The sequence below is a fragment of the Vombatus ursinus genome, unplaced genomic scaffold, assembly GCF_900497805.2.
Source record: "Vombatus ursinus unplaced genomic scaffold, bare-nosed wombat genome assembly UNPS02014158.1, whole genome shotgun sequence".
Lineage (NCBI taxonomy): Eukaryota > Metazoa > Chordata > Mammalia > Diprotodontia > Vombatidae > Vombatus > Vombatus ursinus.
In genome coordinates, this window is record NW_020953936.1 from 4,143,658 (window position 1) to 4,165,079 (window position 21,422).

The 21,422-nt window shown below is 38.8% G+C and overlaps 2 pseudogenes; both read right to left on the reverse strand.

The window, feature by feature from the left end:
- LOC114040861 overlaps positions 1–8,610 on the reverse strand; it is a 36,516-nt pseudogene extending 27,906 nt beyond the window's left edge.
- Positions 8,611–8,640: 30 nt separating this feature from the next.
- Positions 8,641–21,422, reverse strand: part of LOC114040863 — a 69,097-nt pseudogene continuing 56,315 nt past the window's right edge.

Below are 21,422 nucleotides of genomic sequence, written 5' to 3' on the forward strand. Positions count from 1 at the left end.
ATTGATAATGCTATTGGGAATGCACCCGTGAAAAGCAGGAGGGTTATTAATACGCATATTCTTTGGGGGAACTTCCAGAGAATAGAGATGTATTTTCCTCCTACTTCCTGACAAACTTGGTTAATTCCCCAGCGTGGGTTTGTTTTTTGTACAATTCAGTTTCATAATTGAATCTTCTGGGCAGGGCTGCACAAACCTCGGAGAGACATTCTTTATTCCTGGCTCGGGGTCACTGATCCATGATTGATGTCTCCTACTGAGAAGGAATAGTGCTGTTGGGGAAGACAGGATGGTGTCCTAGAGCGAACCTGGCACCTACAGTTAAGAGAGCTCTGTTCATATCCCTGCTTCAGTACCTTATTAACTGGGTGAATCTGAACATTTCCCTTCATTTTTCTGAGATTCAGGTTGATTCATTTATAAAAATGAGAAGAATGGTTGCACGATTTACCCCCAACAGCTGCAGTGAGGAAAATCCTTTATAAAATTAAAAGTTGCAATAGGTAACCACTACTTCAGAGATTCTAGTGACTCAAAAATTCAATATTCATTTTAGTCAGTTTCTCCATTTTCTTGGCTCTCACGTTCCCACTCAAGATACCCGGAAAAACCTGCATGTGGTATTTATTACCCATTTTACTGAAATGAACCCCCTGCTTGCAACCACCCAGTTCACAATAATAAAGAAGAAAGTGTTCTTGTAAGAAAGAGAATAAAACAGAGGCCTCTGAATGGGTAAACACGAGTGCCAAAAATCTTTGCTGTTGTTCAGTTGTGCCCCAATCTTCATGACCCCATTTGGGGTTTTCTTGGCAAGGATGCTAACTAGCATGGCCATTTCCTTCTCCATCTCATTTTACAGATGAGGAAACTGAGGCAAACAGGGTTAAGTGACTTACCAGGGTCATACAGCTAGTAAATGTCTAGGGCCAGATTGAACTCTGACAAAGATGAGTCTTTCTGACTCTAGGCCTGACACTCTATCCACTGTGACACCTAGTTGCCAAAAATCTACATAAATTTCCAGTCACCTATAGCCCAGCTACAGTTTTGTTTTTTTTTATAGAATCATGAAGTTAGAGCTAGAAGGAAGATCAAAGATCATCTTATACAACCGCATTTTACACATGAGGAAACTGAGGCCCTGGGATGTTAAATGATTGATCCAAGATCATGGAAGTTGCAGAGCCAGGATGTGAACCCAGCTTCTCTGTCTCCTGAACTAATCTGATTTCTGTTCCTTCTACTCCTGCTTCTTACCATTCCCAAGATACTGTCCTCTTCAGTCTGGCAACATGCCAGTCTTTTCCATAAAGTTTCTCAGACAAGGCGAAGAAAAATCTCTTGCAAAACAAAAGGCTCAGAACCCCAGAAGTTTTCACCTTGCCAGCACAACTGTTTTCCCTATCTCTAGCACTTCTCCTCTATCCTTCAGTCTCCATCTATGAACATCTTTTCTTTTATCTTGGGATCGAGAACTAGAAAAGGTCTTAGAAATCATTAGTCCTCCCCTCCACCAATTTTACCAAACCCAAAATCATAGGATGAAAGCTGGAAGAGAATTCAGATATTATCTAAGCCAATTCCCTTGCTTTACAGGTGAGGAAACAGGACTAGAGAAGTTTAGCAACCCTGAACAAGGTCACAAAAGTAGTGACCAGACAAGCTGAAATTCAAGGCCAATTGCTTTGATTCAAAATCCAAAGCCCTTTGTAGCACATCAAGTCACAAGTTGCCTTATGGAGATGGCATGGAGTTAGGGACAGAGAGCTGGCCTAGAGTAAGAAAGACATGGATTCACATTTTACCTCTGACCCCTATTAGCTATGTGACCATAGAGAAGTCACTTAGACTCTCTGAGTCTCAGTTTCTCCATCTATAAAATAGGAACGAAACAGTAATACCCATAGTACCTCAAAAGATTGTTGGGATATTCAAACAGGATCGTCTATCTTAAACACTTAAGTGATCTACCCCATGTGAATTTCAGTTATTAGTATTTTATACATTATTATAATTCAGTTATATAATAGTTGTATTATGCTAATATGATCATTTATTTTTGAAGATGATGATGATGCTAATGATGATAATGATGACATCCCCTGAAATATGGGGAAGAAGAAGGACAGATCCAGTCAGGTTATATTTATAACTGTGAGCTACTATTTTTATTATTATTGTGCATTCCTCTTATGGGAGTTGTTTAGTTGGTCTATTTAAATGATGTTCAAATGTTCAAGTTCTTAAGTATCATGCATTCAAATGGAACTAATTGTACCTTTCCTCATTAAGCAAGTGACACAAAAGGAAATATTTAGTAGATTAAGTCCATGTTCTGCTTTGTTTGATTTAGAACAGTCATCAGAATCAACCTCATTCCAACTCTGTGAGTGGAATGTTGTGTAAACTCTACCAGCTGTTGTAGCCAGATTAATTCAATGCCATTGAAAGTATGGGGTGCCCTTTTGTTCAAGGAACTTTGCTTACCTTTTGGTAAGTAACTGAGGGAAGATGAATGGGCTCTGCAATCAGGTCTAGCCTAACATAAACCAGGTGGGTATGGGGAGTTTCCACCTAAAAAGTGCTTAGTATAGTACCTGGTACATAGCAGGTACTTAATAAATGTTTTTTGATTGATTGATTAAAAAGATCTTCCTCACTGATACCTGAAGTTCTGCCATTAGATAGACATTCTTTTGCATTAATTATTGCCCTTTCTATGCAGTCTTTTAAAGGCAACACAATGAGTTCCTAACTTCTTTGAATGAACTGATCAGATACTTTTTCTCTTTCATTGAGAAGTGGGTGCAACATGATTGATTGCTATATAGCTAGGTTTGTAGAAAAGAGATGAAAAGGTGAGGTCTATGCCACATTTTGACAGCAGGATGACCCCCTAGAGCATAACTGGGAATTCTGGACCTGGGACAAATTCTGTTGAGGATTTTGGAGTCTATGGAATGATGACTCTTATGCATGCTTGAGATAGACTGGACATAAAGGTCATGTAAGCTGAAGAAGCCAAGGAACAGAGAAACTATGGTTTTAGAAGAGAGAAGGATTAGGATGGAGAACAAAATAAAGAAATTAAATAGTGGACTTATTGGGCAAGAGGGAGAGTTTCCTAGAGATCCATAAATGACGACAACAAGAATCCGGGCAGAATTGAACAGATATGAAAGGAGGGAGAGGTGTTTGCTGAGTGACGGTGGCAAAGGAAGGTTCTGAAAGTGTTCTGAAAGGAGCAAGAAATAGAACCAACTCTTCCTCCTGACCCTTTTTGTCAAGAAGTGTGGGTTTGAGAAGGAGCAGTCATTCTCGGAGAAGGTACCAAAAAATGTTGGTGTCCTAAGCTAGATTTATTTTTATGCCCTATTTTTATTGATATCTTTTGTTCTCATGCCATTTAAATATCTCTCTCTCCTCTCCCCTACCCAGCAAGTCATCCCTTGTAATAAAAATTAAAAAGGAAAGAGAAAATAAAGGCATTTTAACAACACCAGCCAACAAATCAATTATGTCTTACAATACATGCGATATCCCACACCCATTGTCTCCCATCTCTGAAAAAAAGGGAGTGAAATGTGTTATGGCACCTCTTCTCTGGAGCCAATCTCAGTCATTAAAATTCTACAACAACCAGTTTGTTTGGTTTTTATTGTCTCCATTTACTGAATTGTAGTCATTATGTAATTGTTTCCCTGATTTTATTGAGCTAGATTTCAGTGAGCACCAAAAGAAGGAATGTGAAAGGAACAAAAAAAAAAAAAAGAGGATGAAGAGGAGTTTGTTATAAATGGAGGACAGTTCCAAAGGACATAGTGGAAGGGGAGGGCACAGGGACACAGGCATGGAGGAGAGTTAGGGCAGAGTTTATTAGGAGGGATGGCAGTGCTGCTGTCTTAGCTGAAGATTTTATCACTGATTCTGGTGCAGTTCCCTTGCCATGACAGCCCTTACATAGTCTAGTTCCAGTGGGAAGGTCGATCCTGGAGAAGGGCATGACAGACCCAGGACCCTGGGGATGGCAGCCCAGGGACAGGATAATGGAGTAGCTAGGTCAAGTGTTTAGTGCTAAATGAAAGTTGGGTGGGGATGGTATGAAAAAGTATGTTCTACCCCCAGGATGGCAGCAACTTGGGAAAAGTAGCAATCTGCTCCATGTTAGTCTCAGCTTGGCATGTCCCTGTCTACAATAATCATATCATAATACTATTTCAACTTTAAGTGTGTTGTTCTTTAAAATAGCTATAAAGTGACTGTTCCTCAAGGGAAGAGGGTAGAGAGGGTTATCAGTGTATGTGATTTCTCCACCAAATCTTGGCATGGCTCCTTTTTGCCTTACTAGGTGATCTCCAATTGCTGCTGGGGTTGAACTAATTCTCCACCCAGGGGACGCCCTTCTGGTGATGAAGATCAGCTCCCAGCCAGGCTCATTCCTAGATAATAGATACACATCTGCTCACAGCAAGAGCTCATGTATCAATGGCATAGCCTTGGAGAACACAAGGAGGGTCACCTCCATGCTATGATGAAGCATCAGGAGAGGCCAGAGTATCATATGAAGTAAAGTATCAAAATTTTTGGAAATATCTCAAATATGCTTGACTAATTGTTAATAATAATAATAATAAATCTCTAGACACCTGAAATGCAGAAGATACCTGGACTGTATTTGATTTATGGAAATCTCCCTGAGAATACCTTTCATTGCCTACTTCTATAATAAATGATGGAATCTATCTCCCTTTCTGTCTCTAGTTTAATTGCCATTGCCAAATCCTGATGATTTTTTTTTCAGTGTAGACCCAGGTTGTCTCTTATTTGGCCTCTTCATTAGATTTCCTTTTCCCAGTTCTTTTCTCCTCAAAACCACTGATAAAAGAAGTGTGTGTGTGTGTGTGTGTGTGTGCATGCGTGCTCAAATGCATGTTTTTCAGAGTAGGGGAAATGTCACTGGGTGTGAAACAATGCATTTAATGTCAGATTTTCAATTTATTGATTGGTTTTGTTGATTTTTCTTTCTTTTCTTCCTTTTCTTATTTTATTGAAAAAAATTACGAAGAATGGCTCTCTGGAATGGAGACAGGGAGGTTGAGATTTAGGTGTTATAAAAACAAGAAAAAGTCAGGGGGAGGGAATAAGCATTTGTATCACTCCTATTATGTCCCAGACACTATGCAAAGCACTTTACAAATATTATCTCATTTGATCCTCACCACAACCTTTTGGAGTAGATGCTGTTATTTTTTCCATCTTATGGCTGAGAAAATTTAGGCACACAGATGCTAGATAACTTATCTGAGGTCATACAACTAATAAGTGTCTGAAACTGGATTGAACTCAGGTCTTCTGACTTCAGGCTGCTTCAGTAAAACCAGTAAAAAATATTCCAAAACAACAACAAACAACACTGCTAAATCAACATTATCCATGCCTTCTTAAAGTATTATGATAACCTTCTTACTACAGTGTAAGTCATTCACTGCTTAAGATCTGGACTTTATAGAACTGAGTCAAATTTATAAAAAAGTAAGAGCCATTCTCCAATTGATAAATGGTCAAAAAATATAAACAGGTAAATTACAGAAGAAGAAATCAAAGTTATCTATAGTCATACAAAAATTATTTAAATCACAATTAGAGAAATGCAAAGTAAAACAGCTCTGTGGCACCACCAAACACCTATCAGAAATGACAAACACTGGAGGGCATGAGGGGAAAATAGTTACACTAGTGTTGGTGGAGTTGTGAACTGGTCTAACCATTTGGGAGACAATTTGTGACTACGCCCAAAGGACTATAAAACTACATATACAGCTCTTTTTGTGGTGGCTAAGAACTGGAAATCAAAGAGATTCCCGTCAATTGGGGAATGACTAAATAAGCTGTGAGATATAATTGTAATGAAATATTATTGTGCTATACAAAACAGCAGACAGGATGATTTCAGAAAAACCTAGAAAGATTTACATGAACTGATGCATAATGAAGCAAACAAAACCAGGAGAATGTTGTACACAGTAACAGCAATATTGTTCGATGAAGAACTATGAATGACCTAGCTAAGACAATCCTAAAGGACTAATGATGAAGTATACTATCTGCCTCCAGAGAAAGAACAGATATTGATTGAATACAGACTGAAGCAAGCTATTTTTCACTTTCATTTTTTCTTTTATTCAAGTCTTCTTATACAAAAATATAGGAATGTTTTACATAATTACACATCCATAACCTATATCTGATTGCTTACTGTCTAAGGAAGGGGGGACAAAGTGAGGAAGGGAGGAAACAAGGGATAGAATTTGGAACTCAAAACCTTAAGAATGTTAAAAAATTGGGGAAAAAAAACTAAACAAAACAAAAGCTGTGCATACTCTTTTATCCAGCAATACTCACCACTAGGTCTGTATTTCAAAGATATCACAGAAAAAGGAAAAAGAGTTATATGCACAAAAACATTAATAGCAGCTCTTTTTTTGATAGCAAAGATTGGAAATCAAGGGACTGCTCATCAATTGGAGAATGGGTGAACAAGTTGTATATGATTATGATAGAATACTATTGTGTTATAAGAAATGATGAAAGAGGTGGTTTCAGAAAAACATGGCAAGACACAATCATCTGATGCAAAGTAAAGGGAGAAGAACCAGGAGATGATTGTGCACAGTAACAGCAATGTTGTAATGATGATCAACTGTGAAAGACTTGGCTACACTGATCAAGACAATAATCCGAGATAATTCCAAAGGGCTCATGATGAAAAAATGCTATCCAGCTCCAGAGAGAGAACTGATGAGCTCTGAATGCAGACTGGAGTATAATACTCTCACTTTCTTTATTTCTCTTGCTTGCTTTTGATACATAGTTAATATGGAACTTTCATGCTTTCACATGTATAATTGATGTAATATTGATTCCTTTCTCAGGGGGAGCAAATTTGGAACTCAAAATTTAAAAAGAATAGAATGTTAAAAACAAATAAGTAATAAATTAATAAATGCTTAAAAAAAAATACCTGATCTGGTCTTGAAGCCAAAGAAGACCTGGATTCAAGTCCTGCCTCTGACAATATTGACTGTATGAACCTGGGCAAGTCATTTAACCTCTCAGTGCTCAAAGAAATTCTCTAAGACTACGAGATAACAACAACAAATAATAATATCAACAATAATAATAACTAGCATTTATATGGTGCTTTATGGCTGCAAAATGCTCCACATATTTTTATCTCCTTTGATCTTCACAATAACCCCAGAAGTAGGTGCTATTATGATTCCCATTTTATAGATGAGAAAATTAAGGCCCAAACCAGTTAAGTTTTTTAGCCAGAGTTATGTATTTAGTAAGTGTGTGAGGCAGGATTTGAACATGTCCTCCTGATTCCAAGTACAGTACTCTATATACTATGGCACTTACAAAGAATCTATAGCTTTGCACTGGTTGAGAGAGTTTCCTCACCCTGGAATTCCCTTTATCAAGGAAATCACAGAAGGAATGGGGAAGGAGAGGCAGGCAAGAGAGGAAGAAATAAGCATTTATATAGCACCTACTATGTGTCAGGCACTGCACTAATTTACAAATATTACCACATTTAATCCCTATTTCTCAGGGATTCCATTGCCTTAGCCCAGCTATCTCACATCACTGAATCTGTCTTCACTTTCAAAATGGAAATCAGAAGATTGAGCAGTCCTACAGTTTCCACTAAGGAGTACCATAAGCACCAAGCAGAGGCGATGAATTCTGTCCCTAGAGCAGAGATGGGAGAATAGATACAGCAGCTGCATCTAAGAGTTACAGCTATCTAGAATATAAGCAGGGCGATAAAAACACTCCCTTCCCCCGTTCAAAAGTCCCACAGGCTACTGGGTAGCCTTGGGGGATGTTGCTTCTCTTTATGATGCTTTCAGAATCCTGATGTTCTTGCACCTGGCTGAGGAGAGACTGAGTTGGAAGGGGTCTTGGTAAACCCTTTCCACAATCATGCTAGCTGGAAGTGGAGAATGCAAACAGCTCCAATAAAAAGATGGACGATTTGGTAAATAAGGTTAAATCAGATACATGGTCACCTCTTGGCACTCTGTAAATTATGGTGTCCTGACCTCATTTAGAATCTCCTATGCTTTCATCTCAGCCCAGCAATTGTTCTTCCTTTCCTGCCAGGCCTTGGAGTGTATGATCTTAAAAAAAATAACAATAACTCTTTTTCAATAACCTTTGAAATTGTATTTTTTTAATTTTATGCATTTAAAAACTGAGAAGGGGCCCATAGGCTCACCAGACTGCCAAAGAGGATCCATGACCCCCAAAATGAATAAGAATTCTTTTTCTAATTAATTAATTTATTTTTAGTTTTCAACATTCACTTCCACAAGATTGTGAGTTCCAGATTTCTCCCCTTCTCTTCCCCCCCCCCCACTCCAAGATGGCATGCAATGAATAAGAATTCTTGCCTTGGGACCTTGGTGCTCCTTCATGTAAGAGATTCAGCTTTCTGTATCAGATAGCTTGTCTTTGAGATTGTCTTTTGAGATCGCACGTGCTCTTCTCCCAAGTCAGGCCCTGTTTCCTTGGCTCCCAGCAAAGGTTATCCATCCCCATGCCCGAGGGTTTTCCTAATCGCTGCACATGTTAGTTCTGTTGAGGACAGGCTGTGACACGTGGCAGCTTCCAGATAGTGGCAGTCCTGAGTATCTTTCCGACGTCTTTCAGTTTGTGGTTGGTGCCCTCTGCCTTAGCAGGCAGGGCTACCATCACGGAGAGGAGCCCGGACAATGACAGAGATATCCTGAGGAGTAAATCTTTAATGTAATGACACAAACCAAACAAAGCGCTGAGAGTGCTGAATACAAAGTAGTATGGAAACAGAGAGAGAACCGGCCTAAATACATAAACAGGGGCAACCATTAAGGAACCAAGGGGTTAGGCAGAAAGCAGCCCAGAGACTGGGCAGGGAAAGCTGCTTGTCCTTCTGGTCTCCAGGCCGTTAGGGGGCTATTATTGTAAAGTCAAAGACACCAGACCCTCATCTGTTCTCTCTCTGTCACTAATTTCATGAAATCACAGATTGAGAGCTAGAAGGGATCTCAAAGAACATTTAATCTAACGCCTTCATTTTACCTATAAGACCAAGACCCACAGAATCTAAGTGACTTGCCTAAGGTCACAAGGTAGTGAATGGCCCTTCTTCCTCCAAACTAGTGTTCTTTCCATTTTCCCATACATTTGCTCCTTCATCTTACCAGAATGGTCTGCATATAGAAATAATGGACACTTGGGTGACTCTGATTGTGGGCCATGAGTTTTGGGGTTTGACCTGGACCTGTGCTTTCACAGGCATAGAGAACTCCCAGTACAGAAAGTCCCTCCACTGATATAAATTAGTAACTCATGGATAACCTCTTGATTGAGTTCCCTAGGACCACTGAGATCTTAAGTGATTAAATGTTAGTTTAAACCATAGTTAAACCAGAAACAGGACTTGAAAACTATTCTGGATGCCAAAGTCAAACACTGATCCACCAAAACCCCTGCCCCCATGTAGAACCATAGGAGTAAAACCTAAAGACGTGGTTGCAGTAACTGAGAGACAGAACTGTGGATGGGAGCCACATCTGTGGACCTCTTTCCTCTTGCCAGTTGTTTTGCCAGCCAGAAATGTGTCTTGAGACTTGATCTCTCTTTATTCTGCCTTCACCTTGGCAGAGTAATTTCCTCACTGGGGATTTATTTCAGGAGCTTTCTCACCTGGTGTTGGCTAACTAGCTCCAAAATGTATGGAAAGCTCCCTGTTTCCACATTTTTAATAGTCATTATTCCATTTGAGCCTCTTGTGTTCACTCGAGAGCCTTTAATGCTATTCAAATAGAGCACTTCATTGAAGACTTGGGAAGAGTAAAGTGAATTTGCTATGGAAACAGGGTCATGCAGATCTTGTTGAGGGTCCTTTCACACCCTGGTGTCATGTTTTACAGAATATGCAGTGTTAGGAAATGATTGTCTGCCTGCTTCTTGCAAGCTCCTGGAGGACAGAAACTTGCAAGCTCCTGGAGGACAGAAACTGTGCTATGTGCCCTCTTTATATCCCTAGATGCATAGTAGACACTCAATAACTGTCTTGAAAAAGGGGCTTATTATATTATATACTTCCACTCAGGTTGGCTTTTTTTTGGTCATATATGTTGCTTTTATCTCCCTTGAGGACAAAGTAAGAGAAAATCAGCAAGAACTACAGTATTAGTATTTGCTATATAGGCTTTCTTGAAATGGAAATTTATTTCTGTGTATTTTCAATGCTCTCATGTTCTTCTGTGCACATGGCAGTGCTTTTTTTCTTTTCTTTTTTGTATTTAAGTTATATAGGTTTCTTTTTCTTTTTTTCATTGTGTATTTAAGTTTTAGTATTTAAGTCTAAAATAATTTTTTATAAAATATGTAGTATTAGGATTTTTTTAGGATTTTATTAGAATTTAGTATTAGGATTTTTTTTTGGATGTCCAGACTTGTGATTTTATTGGTGTGAGGTACGCCCAGCATAGAAACTTCCACCACTGATCCAGTTCTGACTATAATTCATAGTCTTAGAGTGTTGCCTAGAACAATAGTATCAAACTCAAAAAGAAATGGGACCACTAATCCATACATAAGGATTTCTGTGGTTGCATATTGACTTAGTTTTAAAATGCAATGCTATCTATGTTTTATTGCATTTTTATTTATCTTGTTAAATATTTCCCAATTATATTTCAACCTAGTTCAGGTTCAGTGTCTGAAGACATTGAGAGGTTTAAGTGACTCTGCCTATAGGTAGTATATGTCAGGAGTGGTCTTTGAACCCAGATCTTCCTGAGGGATTTAAGTAAGACATAAGGAAGAATGTCTTATGATGCGGTCGGGGAAGGAGACAAGCACTCTCCCCAGATTAGAATGAGTTGCACAGGGAGCCAGGGATATTTCCATCTCTGTCAATTTATAGAAATTGGATTAATATCTTTATCCTTGTAACAGTTTGGGCATGGCACTCCTTAAAGGCAGAGGGTTAGATATATTTCCACTACTATTCTTCTATGAAGATTGCTCCTACTTAGAGTTTGGTGAAAGTAATATTTTCATGGGTTCTGGCAGAGAACCTCTTGTTTCACTATGGGAACAGATCACCTTATTTGGTTAGTAGACAAGAGATGTGTGTTATCCTTCCAGATTTTAGGACAAAAAGCCATCAATCAATATGAAGTCGAAAGCATCTTAGAGGTCGCATAGTTCAACTTATTCATTTTTTAATTGAATTTTGTATTTTTCAATTATCAAGTATTTATTTTTTTTCTTCCTTCCACCTCTCAATTCCCTACTGGAAATACAAACAACTGAATGGCCCCCACCCCATTTCTTTAAACAAATAAGCATAGTCAAGCAAAGCAAATTCCCATATTAGCCATTTCCAAAAATGTGTGTCTCAGTCTGCAAAACTGAATCTATCACCTCTCTGTCAGAAAGTGAGTAATATTTTTTATCATCAGTCCTCTAGAATCAATGTTGGTCTTCGTGTTTGTTGATCAAAGTTCTAAAGTCTTTTAAAATTGTTTATTTTTACAACCCAAGTCCTTCATATTATAGGTGAAGAAACTGAGACCATTGACATTTGACTTCGATTTGTCAGAGCATTCTCCCTCCTCCTTTTTTTTCCATGTCAGAACAAGTCCCAAGCAATCTTCCATACATTTCCATAATGATTGGTCTCTTAAGGGAACACTGAAAGGCATTTCATCTCCTGTGATTGCATTTTAGGTCTTAACCCTTTAGTGCATTGTAATGAGAAGAGCACTAGACTGGGTGTCAGAAAACTTGAATTATTCACTTTTCTGGATCTCATTTTTGTAAACTGTAAAATAGAAGAGTTGGGCTCTAAATCAAAGGTAATGGAATATGAGCTCCATTAACATCCTATTCCTTTGCCTGTTCAAAAGGGTTATTGAAAACCCAGAAAACAAAGTTATTGTCCCCAAAATCCTTGGCACACCAAAATAGAAATATCAGAAAAAGATATGTTTTCATCAATAGAAATGATTCTATAGAAGGTGAATGACCATTGGCTTTTTCAGGCACCCTAAACACCATGGGGTCTTCCCTTCTGAGTTGCAACTGAAATCAATATATAGTCTCCTTTTATAAAAATGTAAGCTTCTTGAGAGCAGGGGCTATCTTATTTTTCTATTTGTATTCCCAGGACTTAGTACAGTGTTATGTACACACTAAGTGCTTAATAAATGTTTTTTTCACACATTTCATGGTGTGGAAGTAAAACTAAATTTTGAAGGACAACATATGTGACATGGAAAGAGGAACTGAATGGAGGAATGTCTGTCTATTAATTCTCAAGAAGAAAAAAGGGAAGACGGTTGAGTACATATTAATGTATGTAGGAATAACAATGTCTAAACTAATAAGACAAATTTGAAATATTAACGCAAAAAGATAAAGACTGGATACTCTTGGGACCACTGAGGCTTATTACAATGTGACTCATGACTAGAATACTGAACTGGAAAGATGAACTATATCGTTCTTATTTAAAAGAAATAGATGTCTTATATTGTATTGTCAGGAATCAATCCTATCTTAAGTGCTCTCCAGAATTAATATCATCTGTGGAACAAAGTAGATGGGGGCTTCCTCTAGGCTGACAGCCAGTGCTATCATGGTGGTTTTTGTTAGTAAGAAACTGATTGTCCTGTTTTTATCTGTGAATAACAAGGGGGTTGTAGGAGACAGATAGAAAAAGTATATAAGAGGAAGGGAGGGAGACAGACATATGTAGAGGGAAAGAGAGAAGAGAAAGAGAGAAATAGGAACAGAGGGGAGAGGGTGACAGAGAGAAAGAAAGGAGAAAGAGAAGTCAGCTCTCTCTGCTTCTAGATAGATTTTCTCTGTTTAAAGTATTCTTCCCCTACCACTGTAGTTTAACAACTCCAGTTTAAAAATAACATTGACCCTTAGGGGACCACATCAGTTGGGGAATAACTGAAGAAGTTATGGTACATAATGTGATGAAATATTATTGTATATTAGGAAATGATAGAGATGGTTTCAGAGAAACCTAGGAAGTGTTATACGAACTGATGCAGAGTGAAGTGAACAGAACCAGAAGAATTTATTCATTTATAGCAATTTAAGTGCTCTCCAGAATTAATGTCATCTGTAGAGCAAAGTAGATGTGGGTTTCCTCTAGGTTGACAGTCAGTGCTACCATGGTGAGGGAGTACCTAGGTGGTACAGCGGATGGAATGCCAGACCTGGAGTCAAGATGATTCATCTTCCTGAGTTCAACTCTATCATCAGACACTTACTAGCTGTATAACCCCTGACAACACACTTAACCCTATTTGCCTCAGTTTTCTCATCTGGAAAATGAGCTGGAGAAGGAAATGGCAAACCACTCCAATATCTTTGCCAAGATAACCACAAATGGGATCATGAAGAGTCAGACAAGGCTAAAACAACTGGATAATAACAACAACAGTATGGGAAAGACAAACAACTTTGAAAGAATTTGAAACTCTAATTAGTGAAATCACCAACTATGACTCCATAGGACTAATGGTAAAACATGCTACTCACCTGCAGATAAATAGGTGAAAGATTCAGAATGAAACATATTTTTTTTGGATATAGCCAATTTGTTTTGCTTGATTATGCACACACACACACACACACACATGTTTGTAGTAGTGAAAAATAGTGTTTAATTTTATAAAAAATGTATAAGTAATATTAACTCATAGAATATTGTTTTATACTTCTCTTTAATGTCCTCAGTCCTTGGCTTTCCCCCTTTGCTCACTTCTCTGTAGCCCTACTTTTCTTTTGAAGGTCATAGAAACAACCCTGGGTATTACCTGTCTTACTATACCAGTGCCTTGTTCTTCCACTGAAAAGCCCTGGATATTAACATTTTATTTACCAAAGTCTTATTGACTATGTACAAGGCACTGTGAGGCAAAATGAACAGAGTATGGAATTACTGTCAGTCAATAAGCATTTATTAAGTACCTACTATGTGCCAGGCACTGTGCTAAGCACAGTGCAAGCTTATAGCTTTAGGAATTTCTTACACTATCTCAACGAATTCCAAATACATATTTGCATTTTCAAATTTGAGAGGGGCAGTTCCTATAGTGAAAGAAGTAATGGACTTACAATTAAATGATTCAGATTCAAGATCTGCATGACCCTTTCTAATGCTTAGACAACTCATTTAGCCTTCCTCTCTCAAACATAGTTTCTTCATCTGTAAAATAGAGATAAAAATACTTTTACTACCTATCCCATAGTAGGAAGTGGGGTAGGGAAGGTTGTGAGGATCATAGGATAGTATATTTAAAACTGGAAGTGACTAAGAGGGCATCTAGCCCAACTCCCTCATTATACAGAGGAGGAAATTTAGACCAGAGAGGTTAAGAGCTTTGCCACCAAGATTAGGTGGGGAGTAAGTCACAGAGCCAAGATTTGCTCCCCTGCCCAGGAGTAAATTCGATAATGTATTATAAAGTGCTATATAAATGTCAATTATTATTATTATGTTATTAGTACAGCCCATATACTTCTCCTACATTTAAAAGTGTCCCATCTTTATACTTCAATATAAGCTCAGATCTCTCCTCCTCCCTCACTCTGTATTTAGCTCCTACAATTCACAACACTTTTACAAGGAGTGAGGACATTTTATCAGTCCCCACAGTGTTAGCCATAAGCCATTCATTCTTCTGCTATATTAAAAGCCAATACTCCCCCAATATTTTTTAAAGACTATTTTCTGTGCAGTCAGGAGAAAAGTGAAAAAAAAAATCTACTGAGGAAATTCATGTCCTGCCAAACACCGCCTCCTTGTGCAGAACAGTATAAAGCTCATTAGCACCCTGAGTGGCTTCTGGATAATGGTGCTCAGGATGAATAGGCCCCCAGATCTCCCAATAGCAATGTCACCCCATGAGACCTGTAAGGGGCTCCATCCCAGAATAATTCCATTCACCTTCAATGTTAATATCACAGATCTTCAAAAGCATCCAACCACTGCCATCACATCTCAAGTCAGGGCAAGTCTGAGTTTGTGGAGCTGTCTTTGCTGGCCTGGCTCTGGTTAGCAGAACTTTCTTTAGTACTCCCTTACAGGGACGGTCTTTTGCAATGTGCTGACTTCAGACCAATCACTTCCTTAAAGGTAGATGGAAAATGATTGTTGCTCAAGGAAACTGAACAAAGAAACTGTCTTGGAATGGTCCTCGTTGATGAAAAAAAAAGCAGTTTAGGAGGCATCCATGCATTCAAAAAAATGGGGAGGGTGAGAGAAAGGCATGCCTTAAGATAAGGGAGAATTTTATTTTGATTTTTTGATGAATATTCGCATCCACATGTAAAGACAGAAGGTCTAATTCAAACAATCAATCACTCCACCCCACTTAAATGACTAATATTCTAGCCCTGATACCTTTATCAGATGAGATCATCTCTGCTGAATCAATCAATCAAAGGCATTACTCTAAGGGGTGACTTGTCCCAATCTGTGGGTCTTCTGTAACATAGCAAGCCAGTTCTGAATCTAGTATTTGAATGTCTGGTAACTTCTGGGAGGTATTCATTTGGGGTTTTTGGTGAGCAGTCTCAGGGCATGTACTATACACGTTTTAAAGAATGAACAATCTTCCTAAGGTTTAGGTCCCCAGCCCACCCAACCTCTCCCTAACCCTGAAAGAAAGGGGAAGGGAGATAGAGTTTCCACATTGTTAGTGTGTCTGAGGAAAAGTAGATTTGGGGAAGGTGTTTGGAAAAAGAGAATAATGCTTTCTGTTTCCACCAGAGATCATAAATTCAAAGGGTTTAGAGCTGGAATGGACCTTAGAAGCTTCTGCTTCTTCTTCTTCTTCTCCATCTTCTTCTTCACCTCTCTTTCTCCTTCTTCTTTTCCTCTTTCTCCTTTTTTCTCTGTCATCCTCTCCTCTCTGTTCCTGTCTCTCCCTCTCTCTTCTCTCTTTCTTTCTGTCTATATCTGTCTCTCTCCCTCCCTTCCTCCTCTATCTTCTTTCCATCTGTCTCCTACAACCACACTGTTATTCACAGATAAAAACAGGACAATCAGTCTCTCACTAACAAAAGGCACCATGGTAGCACTGGCTGTCGACCTAGAGGAAGCCCACATCTACTTTGCTCCTCAAATGACATTAATTCTGGAGAGCACTTAAGATAAGATTGATTCCTGACAATAATAAGATTCATTAATCATTTCCCTTTTGTCATAGTCAAGTAATACAAATGTGCATAAGATATGATCTATACATAAAGATGAGTTTACTCTCCAAATTTGTCATTAATTCTTTGCAGGTGTTTCTGAGTGTTAAACCCTTTGCATTCCTTTAAGCTGTGCCTGCCTTTAATCAGAATGTGATAATTCCACATTTCATACTTTAAAAATCTCTCTTAATGCAACACTATTGAGTCAACATGTAAGAATTGTGCTCTTATCAGCCCTGGTGGCTTCCCCACTCCCTAGGGGTTCCATTTATCACTTTTTGAGTGTCTCCTTAAGAGGAAGGGAGACAAAGGGATGTCATCCAGACCAGAATGAGGACCAACACCACAAGTAGAACTGTCAGCATGTATCCTTGCCCTATTTTTGACACTTGTAATGTTATGAGCCAAGTAAGCCTTTTTTAAAGGTTTAAAACTCTTTTTTAAAAAACTATGTTGCAACTTGAACAATCACTAGGATAGAACAATCACTAGGATAGATTGCTAATAGAGGTCTTTAAGAGTTGCCTAGCATTGTTTTCTGGGACCGAAAGATGAGGTCAGTTTCCTTCTTTCAGGAAGTTTGATTAGATGATATCTAAAGTTCCTTCTGGCCCTGATGCTCTAGGATTCCATAATTCTATGAGCCCTCAAGTCTCTTTTCAGCACTTAAGATTTTGAAGAACTTCTGTGTGTGTGTTTCTGTCTCCGTGTCTCTGTGTGTGTCTCTCTCTTTTTCTATCTGTTTCTCTCCCAACCTGATGCATTCTGTTGTACTTGATTTCCTTTCTACTTTCCCATATTTTCTTTCTTTGGTTTTATACCTTTCCTCATCTTTATTTTTGCCCCTCCCCACTCATCCAATGGGTGGGATGAATTTCCATGTCAGGAAATGTAGTTTCCCTCAACTTTGGTTCCCCTCAACTTTGCCATAGCCTTTTGAATTTGGGGTTTTCTGTAGGGAATGTCTGTCTGTCTCATCTCATCAAGTGTTTCCCTTATGTGCAAGAAGAAGGAATATAGTTACTTCAGAGACTGCCAGTTCTACATCATCTCATTAATAAAAAGCAGCCTGATATGATTAATTCCTGCATTCTGCCATATTACTCTCAGCTGCACTCAAGTCTTGTTGTCCTGTCTTTATTTTGCTGTTCCTCTATTATTGAAAATCAATAAACTGTCTTAAGTCAGATGAAGTTCTGTAAAGGAAGCAGAGTCCATACATCAAATGAAAACTGAATTATATTGAAGGAAGAAAACAGGATTAACAGGTCTTGCCCATGGTCAGGTTCATAATCACTGAGTTACCCAGAATCCACAGCCTTACCAAAGTGCTGGTCAGCGAGGCAGGGAGTTAGCGCCGAGTGACAAGGACCCTAGGATGTGAGAGTTGGAAAGAATTTTAGAAATCATCTAGTCCAATCCCTTTACAGATGAGGAAACTGAGGCCTAAGGAGACTGACTCACTTGCCCAAGGCCACTTATCAGTTACTGGAAGATAGGTCTAAGATCACAGGATTATCAAAGGATCATAGAATCATAGATTTTGAGCTGGAAAGGTTCTCCAGTTATATCCACCGTGTGGAAACATACAGCAGTAAGGCCTCTGTTGTGCTGTAAAAGAATTAATTTAACAGTGCTGTTGTTGTTGTTGTTAAGTCACGTCTGACTCTTCATGACCACATGGACTCGTCCAAGGGGTTTTCTTGTCAAAGAAAATGGCATCGTTTGCCATTTCGGTCTCCAGTTTACAGTTGAGGAACTGAGGCAAATAGAGGTTAAATGACTTGCCTAGGATCACACAGCTAGTAAGTGTCTGAGACTGGATTTGAACTCAGGTCTTCCTGATTCCAAGCGCAGCGCTCTATCCATTGCCCCACCTAGCTGCCCCTATTAACAGTGTTATTAGACCAATATTCTTAACCTCCCTAGATTCCCTTGAATTGGGGACCATATCAAAACAAGGAGTGTATTTTACTCCCTAAAGAAGTTACAACCGGTCATTAAAGAAATAGAATATACTTCCCTCAACCTAAACAGAGAGAAGAAAAAGTGCTCTTTATTTATCAATTGCAGAAAGAGGGAGTAGCCAGAGTTTTCCTGGAAGACAGATCTTCTCCATGAATTCATGCCAACATTAGTATTACTAGTGTTCCCTTCAGTAAACAATTCAATTGAAACTTAACAGAAAATTATGTACCTGCATTCTTTCATTACTGAGTGCCCACTGGACTGTGAGATGCTTGAGAGCAGGGACTATCTTCTGCCTTCCATGGACCTCTAGTGCTTAGTACCATGCCTGGCACATATTGTCGTCCAGTCATTTCAGTCGTGTCCAACTCTTCATGGCCCCGTTTGGAGTTTTCTTGGCAAAGATATTGAAGTGGTTGGCCATTTCCTTCTCTAGCTCATTTTACAGATGAGGAAACTGAGGCAAGTTAAGTTTCTTGCCTAGGGTCACAGAACTAGTCAGTATCTGAGGCCAGATTTGAACTCAAGAAGATGAGTCTTCCTGACTCCAGGACCAGTGTTCTATCCACTGCACCATCTAAGTGCCCCTTTCCTCCATTAATTATCTCCCATTTATCCTGTATGTAATTTTGTTGTTGTTGTCCAGGTGTTTCAATCATGTCCGCCTCTTCATGACTCCATTTGGAGGTTTTCTTGGCAAAGATACTGGAGCGGTTTGCCATTTCCTTCTCCAGATCATTTTACAGATGAGGAGACTGAGGCAAACAGGGTTAAGTAACTTGCCCAGGATCACACAGCTAGTAAGTGTCTGAGGCTAGATTTGAACTCAGTAAAATGAATCTTACTGACTCCAGGCCTGGTGCTCTATCCGCTGCAGGGCTTAATAAATGCTTGTTGAATGGCTAATCATTGGAAATTGCTTGAAGAGGCAGAGTTCTTCTAATTAGCAGGAGAAACTTTCCTGGTCAGAAATCTCCCTCTAAGAAAAAATGCATAAAAATATTTAAGATGAAATAATAAGTGCTTATAAACATTAATAAAATGTTTCTCAGACACATAATAAAGTATAGCCACGATCCTTAGTTCTTCCAATTCTCTGCATAAATGCCAGCAGCTCTGCCAATCACTTGGGAGCTAGAGCAATTGGAAATTTCAAGATTCCCCATCTCCAAGTGCAGGGATTAGTGGATAACTCAGCCATACTCTCAGAATGGATCTGGTTTAAATACAAGAGATAGAATATTTTTCTTCCACAATACTCCCTTTGCCAACACAGAGTCACAAAGGTAGTTAGGACCAATATTCAAGCCCAGATCCTCCTCCTCTAAAGTCAGAGTTCTTTCCATTCCACTGCACCTCCCTAAGATTTAGATCTGGAAGCAAAGGTGTGCTGGGGGCATCTTGAACCTGACTGAGCTGGTTGTTAAATTTTCAATGATCATTTATACCTTGAAAATCAACAAATGCTATAAAGTAGGACTTAATTTATTTCTTGTTGGTTATTTAGACTTAAAGTGATACAGAAAATGCAGATTAAATTTAAATGGGTTATGTATACATATCCTATTCTCCCTCCCCTGCTAACACCCCCCTGCCTGAAAGGGATGCTAGTTGGCATCTAGCCCATCTCACTCAGTTCATACAGAATCTATATGACCTAAGGGCTGCCCTGTGGCCAGCCCAAACATTATGGGGAATGAATTCTTCATTTACAGAGAAGGAAACTGAGGTCCAAAGACATTAAATGAGGTGTCCAACAATCACTGTTAGTAAATAGCATAGCTGGGGGATTTCCTCCCCAGTTCCCTAACTTCAAATCCATCATACCCCAAAGAGATAGAATTTAGCAGCAAAAAAAACCAAAACAAAACAAAAAAAAAAAGGAGCCTTGTCAGCAGCACCTTGCTATGTCATAGCTAGACTTTGTAATAGTGAAGGCTTTAGTGCCAGGATGTCTTGGGGACAAGAAAAAAGTCACTTTTTTTCTATACCTCTTAATTTCTACATCATGTTTACAGTTTTCAAAGCCCTTCTGTATGTATCTGTTTCATTTGATCCTCACAACAACCTGTGAGACAGAGATTATTATACCCAATTATAGATAAAGAAACTGAGGCTCAGGAAGGAAAAGTGACTTGCCCACAGTCATAGCTACTAATAAATGGCATTGGCCAGGACTAGAAAATGGATCTTTAGACTCCTTCTCTGCTAATTATTCTTTCCACTATACCTTATCATCTGCACTTCAAGCTTTTCATGTTTTATGTGACAACTTTTCTATTTCCAAATTTCCAGCTTGTTATTTGCCAGACATATTTTTTTGAGACTAAAAAAAATGGCTCATAGTTAATTTCTTTCTGAATCTGTTAGAAGTCTACCCCATGAGGAGGCATTACAAGGCCACATGTAACACCATGATAAGCCTTCTATCTGCCAATCTTCTCCCTACTACCCTTTACCCAATGGACAACTCATATTTTCTCATCTATTGAAAATTCCTTTATGGTTTTATCCTGGGACTTTAGCTCTTCTCCATCTCCCTTCTCCCTTTGGATTCCCTAATTGGTATTCCACCTCTACCAGGTGACATCCTCTCAAAATTTATTTCAATTTAAGTCTTTGATCTCTTTTCTTCCTCAACCCTGCTTCCCAAACACAAAAGACCAAAACTGCCGGGTGAAAAAATCACTGCAAGTGGAAACCAGGCAGCATCTGACTTTCACTAAAGCCTTGGGCAAAGCCAGGGCCTGAGCTAAGCAACTCTGACACAGAGGGTTGGTCTTCGGTTTTCTGTATTTGACATGCTACAAGTCAAGAAAGGCAACCTACTGAGCTAACGGGTTTTAGAGATTGAATGGTAAATTTCAAATCCTGAGTCTCTAGGAGCAACTGCTATAATTCAAAGATTCAATTAGACAAGCCTTTACTGAGTGCCTGTATGGGCACTATATCAGGCACTGATGATACAAGGAGTGAACTAAAACAGTCCCTCCCCTTAAGTAACTTGCATTCTGCTGGAGAGAACCAAGTATATAGATGTAATAGAGGTAAATCACAGGATAATAATTTTAAAAGTTAGCATTTATTTTTGATTTTTTATATTATTTATTTTTATTCTTCACCACTTTAAGCTTTGCAAAGCACTTTACACATGTAAAATTGTT